The sequence below is a fragment of the Haplochromis burtoni genome, unplaced genomic scaffold (assembly GCF_018398535.1).
Source record: "Haplochromis burtoni strain Fernald_Lab_line unplaced genomic scaffold, NCSU_Asbu1 Contig_222, whole genome shotgun sequence".
Taxonomy (NCBI): domain Eukaryota; kingdom Metazoa; phylum Chordata; class Actinopteri; order Cichliformes; family Cichlidae; genus Haplochromis; species Haplochromis burtoni.
Genome location: NW_024582583.1, coordinates 523,885 through 530,436, shown reverse-complemented (window position 1 = coordinate 530,436; position 6,552 = coordinate 523,885).

Here is a 6,552-nt window from a genome sequence, read left to right as displayed (position 1 = left end):
CAAACAGCGCTGTGGTTTCCTGTAGTCTTTGAGAACACGTCGTTTAATCTCAACACAAATATCTTTGTTTGAATCTTTGCTGGACACACGCAGCGCACACATCAGCACGAGATTCAGGAAGACGTTTCAGATTCAGATCCGCTCACATCATTTCACATCCATGTGTCTGTCACGACCCTGTAATAGAAACAACTCTGACCTCTGACCTCTGAAACCCGCCTTTCTTTTCTCCTGACTCACAGACCCGCCCCCCTCTGTAGAGGACACCTCCCGCTCTGATGCCACAGCTTTCACTCAGAGGTTGAACATTAGTCTTAAATAACTGTGAGTTTAGCGTTCAGTGCGTGGGTGGAGTCTCTGTCGCTAACACGCCATTCAGCATCTCTGCAGAAAGAAGTGATGCTTTATTTGCAGCACAGCGAGCGCGGCTCACACGGAGCTGAAGGTGCGGGTAAATGCAGATTCAGACGTCGTCGTGTGACCACGCGTGCTGTAAATACCCTGTCAGCTGTCACGTGGCCCCTACTTGGCCACCCTCCCAACTTTAGCTGTCCTCCAAATTGCTGTTGACACCGTGGAGAGGCGTCTCATATCAATCTGTAATGGCTTCTGATGACAAACTCCATGGTTGGAGGACCGTGTAATCTCCCGCAATTAATTACAGCGCGCGGGGCTTTCCAGCCCATCGAGCGGCACCCGCTAAACGGCTGAGCTGAGGCAGATGCTGTGTGTGTGTGTCCTCAGAAAACATCTGCACATTCAGCAGTTAATTACCTGCACCAGTTCCCCCGGTCCATCAGTACCAGTTTGCTCCCACAGAGCATCAGCAGTGTCTGAAAATCTGAGGAAGCATCGTTTAAAGGGCCAATTCACACACTTTCTCTGTGATGCCTTTGAGATGAAGGAGGAGAGGAGGAGCTGCTCTAAACTGAACGGATTCAGGCCCGAGGGCGCGGCGTGCAGCGATGTGACGCGGTGCTGACATCAGTGTAAAGATCTCAGACTGAACCGCCGCTCTCCGCCGTCCCTGCGTCTGTCTCAGAAACCGCTGCCAACCCTCCGCCGCCTGACGAGTGTCTCCTCCTATCCCAGCATGCTCCTCGGACACGTCCTCCTCCACTACACCCATGAACCTCCTCCTTGTCTCCTCCTGCCTGCAGCTCCACTCTCCCTCCTCTGCACAGAACTGAAAACGTGAGACAGTTATTACAGCGCTGTATTTAGTTTCAGCAAGTTTCCACGGTGGATTTGTGTGTTTCAGTTTTTATTGTTTGAAAATGTCTTTCAGTGAACAATCGGGGGGAAAATATTTGATAAACATTTTGAGGATGCTTCCTCTGCACTCATCGTTTCAGATTTATTTTCATTTCAGTGAATTCAAATGTTTTTTCACATCTTTTTGGAGAATATAGTTAGGGCTGGACCAGGTGACCCTGAATCCTCCCTTAGTTATGCTGCAATAGACGTAGGCTGCCGGGGATTCCCATGATGCACTGGGTGTTTGTTCTTCACTCACTATGTATTAACAGACCTCTCTGCATTGAATCATATCTGTTATTAACCTCTGTCTCTCTTCCACAGCATGTCTTTATCCTGTCTTCCTTCTCTCACCCCAACCAATCGCAGCAGATGGCCCCGCCCCTCCCTGAGCCTGGTTCTGCTGGAGGTTTCTTCCTGTTAAAAGGGAGTTTTTCCTTCCCACTGTTGCCAAAGTGCTGCTCATAGGGGCTCATATGATTGTTGGGGGGGTTCTCTGTTTTCTCTGTATTATTGTAGTTCCTTTACAGTATAAAGCTCCTTGAGATGCTATAAAAGTCAAATAAAATACTAAGAACTGTGCAGACATGGTGTGGATGTGGAGCATCGTAGGTGTGGGGGCTCTTGCAGAGAGGGACTGCTCGCTGTGGTCTCTCTGCCACATTTAGCTGCTGTAATCGATCTTTAAACGACGTCCCGTCCTCAGAGGGATCAAACCTGGTTTCTGGAGAGTTACAGTGAATATATGTGCACCATTAAAGAGACACGGTTTGTTAGACTGACAGTAAACGGCTCCGCCAACTGCAGCCCGGGGCGAGAGACTCCGACTCACACAGGAGGAGATGGAGAGCGAGAGGGCGGAGGACCTGGCGGTGTGCCTGATTAGAAGGAGAGCAGTGGAGTGGAAAACTCATTAAACAATGGATAAGCCTCTTAATCAAATCAATAGCTAAAGTAACTCCAACCTGATAACTGTTATCAAAGCGCAAGCAAAGCCGCAGCCTTCTCGCATTTTAATTAGAGGCGAGGAGAGCAAGCTTAACGAGGGGAGGACTGCAGAGAGGGAGGCGAAGGAGCTCAGGAGGAGGCGAGTGGAGGAATGAGGCACTTTATCCCAAACATGAAAAGAGCAGCAGGTTTAAAGGACCAGTTCATCCACATCAGATGCAGAAATACTGCTCAGTAATCGAATTATTCAGATTAGCAGTTAGAGCGCTCCGGTGACTTCTGCGCCTCCACCGAGCTGACAGCTGGTATGAGCTGTGCAGTTTCCTCCCGCTGCTGCGACGATCAGGTGCAGCTCTGCAGGCTTTAGAGAGAGGACGCCTTGGTCCTTCCAAACAGCCGTACCTGTTCAGTCTGTCTAATTCTACTGTCATGAACTTTAACATTTAGCCTGCTGACTGAGGCCTGGATGGAGCTCTGGAGTCTGAGCTCTTTGTTTGTTTCCACCAGTTTTGTAGAAGCGACCCATCATAAAACCCTCATGGTGTGTTGTAAACTTTGTGTTTGTGTATGTATACGTGAGCACGTGAGTGCCTGTGTGTGCGCGTACATGTGTGTATGTGTGAGTGCACGTGAGTGACTGTACGTGTGGGTGTGTGTGCGTCTCTGATATGTGACTTCCTGCCGGCCATAAAAGTCCATCTCCCCTCACCCAAGCTACAAAACATACAAAACACAGTTAACATATTACAAGCACTGAGACCCCCACTCTTGTCTTACTTTTACAGCTAAGCATGTGGAGAGTCTCCTGCAAACCTACTTCTTTATTACATTCAGGTACAAGCATCAGCATCCCCCATCTGTAGCTTCCTGTCTCCGTCTTTGACAGGCTGACCCCCGGTGTCCATAAATTCCTCTCAACACACACTCTCAGGCCTACAGCTAAACCAAACTGAAACACACAGACAAATCCTTCCCTATTCCTCTGATCTACTGCTGGACCCTCTCATCTAAGCAAATTTAACACATTATATTCTAACAATTGTTTTCTTGTACTCACAGTTGAAATAAGAAAACCTCCAGAATGAAAAAGTGATAAAAACTGTACCTCCTCTGAGCTCTAAGATCATTTCTATTTAAACTTAAACGCTGGTGGTGTTCCTCAGGGTTCAATTCTTGGTCCTTTACAGTTTTAACTGGTGGATGGACGTCCCACGAGTTTTAATTCCATATCTGTTTTAGATCCTCTGAAAAATAAAGAAAAACCAAAAACCCAAGTTCAGACTCCAGAGCAGCGGTCCCCAACCTCTTTTGCGCCACGGACCGGTTTATGGCCAACAATATTTTCACGGATCGGCCTTTAAGGTGTCGCGGATAAATACAACAAAATCAAAGTAGTACCGGTACCGAAAAAAAGAAGATTTATTCATAACACACGTGAAAAGACCCAGGAACACCGAGTAAACGATAACAAAATAACGCTGAAAACCAGACATTTCACACCTGAGCCTCAACTCTCGCGGCCCGGTACCGGTCCGAGGCCCGGGGTTGGGGACCGCTGCTCCAGAACACAAAGTTTTTATAGAGGTGCTCACACCTGCTGACGATCAGCTGATCAGTGCTTTGATTATCAGCACCTGAGCAGTGATAAAACATCATGTCTATTATCATGATCACAGACATGATGTGTGTCATGTTATTGACCCGAGCTGCCCTGGAGGTGTATTATATGAGCCTCACCGAGGGTCATTGAATACTCGGATACTTTCTGAGGATAAACTTTGGAAGTACCCAGAACATGAGTATTCCCCGCTCTTTTTATTTTCAACCTCTGACGGTGGCGATTTGCCACCAGAGAGCCGATGCAGGGACGAACCCCTCTCTGCTCTCGGGACACCTTCACCTGAGTCACAGGTGTGAATAAAAAAGCAGCTGATGTTTGTCAGGTGAGCGCTGGAACACGAGAACAGCCGGTCCGGAGCTGTTAACGCGGCTCGCCGGCGCCACTCACTTCCTTTCACCACCTCGGTTGTCTAATTACTCCTCCACCCCTCTCCCGCTGACGGGCAGCTAATATTCGCAGCCCCCTGTGATGTTGTTACCGGCCGGGTGACAGGGCTGACGGCGGCGGCGAGCAGATACGAAGGGGATGGGCAACACGCCGCCGAGGCTTCACGGCCCGCTGATCGGGCTCTCCCCGCCTGCTCCGAGCCTGCGTGGCGGTGCATTATTAATGGCGGTGTGGTTAGACCTGGAGAGGAGTGTGGCGTTATTTGTAGTGGCAGTAATAAGCGGCGGGCGTGAAGATTCGGCAGGAAGAGGACGGCGGCGGTTAGAAGTTCATTACAGGCTCAGAGAGGAGCTGTCAGCGCTCGCTAATGAAATGCTTGATTTGTTTGTTTTCCCTCCCGACGCTCCTCAAATGTCGCATCCGGCCCGGCGCCACATTAGCGGGGCTAATTATGTCTGCAACTGTCAGCTAGCCGCGGCTAACGAAAGTGACAGCGAGGAGCGGCGGCGCTGAAGGCTGCTAATAACTCAGGAGGCTAACGATGGCCGACACCGGCCCACTTGGAAGCCGAGGAGAAGAAAGGACGCCGTCGACATCAAATCGAGTTATCTCGCTGCTGGGAGGAGGAGGAGGGGCAGGCAATCTCATCTCTAATGCTGGGTTATTGGCAGCGGCGAGCAGCGCTTTGTTCCCGCCGTCTGAGCGCCTGCCTCCTCTGGCTCGCTCCGCCGCCACTGCTGATGATGAAGAGTGGCCTGGCGAGGCAGAGGAAGATTACTCCCCCGAGAGCCCGCCGCCCTGATTTATGACATATTTATCTACATGCTGTCACTCGGAGTCGGCCTCAGGATTTATGTGGCTATAATTGTCAATCACGGTGGAGAGCGAGCGCCGCGGAGGGGCGCGTATCCGCCCTGTTATTGCTCTGCGGCGTGCTGACGGAGGGCAGACCGAGAGATCACGCCTCTCAGCTTTAGGATCACATTTTTCTTTTCTAATTGGATTTAATTAGTTTCCGTTTTTGTGTTTTTAATAAGTAGAAATGTTTTTGTTTGTATCACAGCCTCATGCACCGGCTCCAGTTCAACGTTTACCAAAATAAAAGCTGTTTCGTTTTACTTTGTTCTAAAGTCACTTTTTTATTTTCACATCTGGTTTGAGTTTTTAGTTTCAGTTTGCTGTATTAACCTCGGTGCAGACGCGCATCGCAAAGTGATGAAAACGAACGCAGCGAGGACAAACTCGTGACCGTTCACGACACAGTCGGCTGGTTTGTGGCGCTGATGTCGCAGGCACGTTTGCTCTTTGTGCGTCTCAGTAATCACGTGTTCGTGATTTGAAATAAAGAGACGTCCTGACTGGGCCGCTGCCGTCTGTGGCATGTCCGTGTATCCATGGATACTACAGTACACCCTGAACGCCCGCACTGGTCACGTGTTCGCACCGTGTTTAACACCAGTCGCCGCATGATGCCCGTTTCCGTGGTGATGCCCCACAGATGTTTTCCTCCTGCAGTAGTTCCTTCGTTTTCTCATTTCCTGCTCTGACACTCCTCCATCAATAAATTAGAGGCGGAGATGCTCGTCAGCCAGCGGTCTCATCGCCTCTGCCTCGCCGTGATAACCGTCCCCGTCTCGGCGGAGGCGTTTGGAGAGCTGCAGATAAGCGGCGAGCTTTGGTGGGTTTCCCTGTGCCGCCCGCAGACGCCGCCTGCTGCTTTATTTCCTTCAGATAAAGAAATAAAGGACCTCAAGGGGCGTTTGGCTTCGACAGATTGAGAAGAGGTGACGGGCGTCGCAGACAGTGATGGAGACTTTGCACACGGGCTCCATTGTTAATTAGCAGTCAGACTGATTGACCAGCGGCGAGGAGGCGTGACGGCAGGACGCTCGGTTTGTCTTCATTTAGTCCGACTGACCCGACAGGCTTAGTGACGCAGTGCCTCCGTGATCCGCCGATGCTGTGATGAACCTTCAACACATCCAATAACCAGCGACGCTGATCGTGAAGCTCGCTGCTGTAAGCGAAGCACGTCTTTGTGTGCAGGGAGGAGAGCGAAGCTCCCGATGTCTCGATAACAATCCGCTCTGACTTCTGCTGCCTGCATCAGTGAGACTTGACCCCTGACCCCGGCTTGGTCACATGCATACAGTGGCGGTCCTAGCCTGTTTGGCGCCCTGGGCGAACACAAATCCCCCAACCCCAGGATCGCCACAACAGACCCTAACAGACCCTAACAGACCCTAACACACCGACACCTTAGTTCACAGACTCTCTTTGTCTAAGGTGCATTTCTGGGATTTCACACAACCCAGGATTCTGATCATGAATCCATGATG